At 40.9% G+C, this 3,013-nt stretch overlaps 1 non-coding gene across 1 annotated transcript; it reads right to left on the reverse strand.

Annotated features, from left to right (window-relative positions):
- Window positions 1–2,460: 2,460 nt before the first annotated feature.
- Window positions 2,461–2,598, reverse strand: LOC119931041. Its single transcript, XR_005451910.1, has one exon. It is a non-coding gene; the product is annotated as a small nucleolar RNA SNORA7 (small nucleolar RNA).
- Window positions 2,599–3,013: the final 415 nt, after the last annotated feature.

Consider the following 3,013-nt stretch of genomic DNA (forward strand, 5'->3'; position numbering starts at 1 on the left):
TGACAAAATTTTAAAAAGGATATGTTCATAGAACATGGATAGGCTGTTCCCCATAGAAGATACACAGACCAAGTCCTCAAAGGCAGGTGTGGAGGGCAGATAGGGGCCAGGGAGAGAGAGGAAAAAAAAAAAAAAACTGAAGAGAACACATGCCTCTTGATCTTTTAAAGACCCCTGCCACTTGCAATTTGGGAATGCAAGCCTTCTGGAAAATGAAGCTTCCTAAGATTTTCAAGTTTTATCTCCAGTTCCTCCAACTTCTCAATTTCTTAGCTCTGTCTCAAAAACAAGTCTGAGTGTGTTTTTTTAACAATCACATAGACAAGTTAGTGGATAGAGAATTCCAAGTCAGTTTGAATTCAGTAAAAGTGTTTATTTTTTATTGAAATAATTTAGGTTTGGTGTGGAATAAATGCATATCATTTTTACTACTGGACAGAGTAAATCTGATAATTCTCCATGTTCAAATTAGAGAACAGAGTATTCGGAATATTGAACAGGTAAAACCCTAAAGGATAATTTTTGATACTGTGGATCCCACCCTGTATAATTAAGTTCTAATTTTACAAGCCTGGCATGTTAACTGCTCACCAAGGAGTTAGGAACACATTGCAAAGAATAATGAGCACAGCTTAGTGGTTGAGAATTAGCCAACCTATCTTGGAATAATGGGGAAAACCTCTTGGGGTAGGGTTCTGAAGACAATCATATTTATTGAGCACTTACTGTGTACCAACCACTGTACTAAGCACTTGGGAGAGTACAATGTAATAATAGAACAGACACATTCCTTGCCCAAAAGGAGCTAAAAATCTAGAAGGGCATATGTAGAGAGAAGCAGCATGGTGTGGTGGATAGAGCATAGGTCTGGAGTTAGAAGGCCATGGGTTCTAATCCTAGCTCTGCCACTTGTCTGCTGTGTGACCTTGAGCAAGTTGCTTCACTTTTCTGAGCCTCAGTTACCTCATCTATAAATTGGGGATTGAGCCCCATGTGGGACAGGGACTGTGTCCAACCTGATTTGCTTGTATCCACCCCAGCACTTGCTACAGTGTCTGGCACATAGTAAACACTTAAAAAATACTGTAATTATCATGAAATTTTTATGTGTAAGAGGAGCGATGAAGGCCTCATGCTGTTTCCACTATTGGACTAGAGGTTGATGGGAGTCAGAGCATGAGTTATGGGCTCTCATTATTATAATGCACAATTCAAAGGTATTGCCCATTGAAAATGGTATTTGTTACTATATGAGAAGTTGATGTCATATTGGTCATTCTATAAGCCCAGGTGATTAAGGAAGAAGGCTTTTTCATGTTGTCTGAATTAGGAATATAACAAAACCTAGGAAAACAAATTCAACTGATGGAAGCCAAAAAAGGAGTAAGGGATTTTAAAACGTGATATCCTACACTCTTCTTACAAGCCTTTGAGGAACGGGTGCAACTGCTTCCAAAAATCACTTTTCTGCATTGACTTTATTGATCCCTGAAAAAAAATACTTCACTCCTGAAGGTAATGAAAAATGAGGCTTTAAGCTATTACAGAATGAGATTAATGACAAATATAATGGAAGGGAGCCTCTTTTTTCCTAGAAAACCTCGGAGTGAGGATGTGTTCTTGATCTCAGCAAGAGCCCATTGTTGAAGGTTGACCTAATCTAATCCATCTCCCTTTATTCTACCCTGGGGGAAAAAAAAGCTCTTTGAGGAAAACTGTGCTTTTCTTATTATTTTCGGGACTTGGAATAAATCAGCAGGTTTGCAGCAAAAAGGAACACACCCTCCCTCCCCACCAACTCCCAACACACAAATATTCTTTTTGTTCATTCTCTTTCTTTTGACCTCTATGACCCTCCACTGGCTTGCCACAAGGAAAAGGATGGGGGCTTCTGGGGAAATGGGACTCGCTTTCCTCATGATTTTTTAATGGTATTTGTTAAGCATTTAATTTGTGACAGGCACTGTACTAAGCATTGGGGTAGACACTAGGTAATAATTTTGGACAAAAGCCATGTCCCACATGGGGCTCACAGTCTTAATTCTCATTTTACAGATGAGACTCAGAAAATTGAAGTGACTTGCACAAGATCACACAACAGACAAGTGGCAGAGCTGGGATTAGAACTCAGGTCCTTCGCATCCCCAGATCGGTGCTCTAACCAATAGGGCAGGCTGCTGATTCCTGGCTAGCAGAGTGTGAAGTTGCATATGCATCAAAGAGCAAGCTGATTCCTTGTCTTGACTTATGCTGTCAAATCGTCTCTGACCATAGCAATGCCATGGACACATCTCTCCCAGAATGCCCACCTCCATCTGCAATAGTTCTGGTAGTGTATCCATAGAGTTTTCTTGGTAAAAATATGGAAGTGGTTTACCATTGCCTCTTCCACACAGTAAACTTGAGTCTCCACCCTCGACTCTCTGCCACACCGCTGCTGCCCAGCACAGGTGAGTTTTGACTTGTAGCAGAGTGCCTTCCACTCACTAGCCACTGACCAAGCTAGGAATGGAATGGGTATGCCTCTGCTTGATTCTCCCACCCATAGTCAAAACTGGTAGAGTCCTGGAAACTCTTCAGGTGCTACACTGAGAGGGAATGCTAATTCCACATACCTTAAACTCATACTTTGATTTTCCAACTCTTCAATAACATGCAGGCAGGGGCTCAATTGCTGAATTCCTTTTAATTACCAATATTCTGTCCATTGGAAGTGAGAGTCTCATTCAACAAGAGTGTACAAACAATCCAAGCAACAAGGTGAGCAATAAGCCATTCCACTTTTACGTGACCTTCCACTGGTTCAAACCAGAAAGAGGAGTTTCTAAAGAAAAATTGTCCTACCATTTCTGAGTCCTTAGCAGAGTTGTTGCAGAATGTGGATGTTGATTTTCACCCTACTCCCTCATTGTCTACAAGTGTCACTTCCATACTGTACTCCCTCAGACCTGGGGCAATGTGCAACAATAATAATTGTGGTATTTGTTAAACACTATGTGCCACGCACTTTACT

The sequence above is a fragment of the Tachyglossus aculeatus genome, chromosome 7 (assembly GCF_015852505.1).
Source record: "Tachyglossus aculeatus isolate mTacAcu1 chromosome 7, mTacAcu1.pri, whole genome shotgun sequence".
Classification (NCBI taxonomy): Eukaryota; Metazoa; Chordata; class Mammalia; order Monotremata; family Tachyglossidae; genus Tachyglossus; species Tachyglossus aculeatus.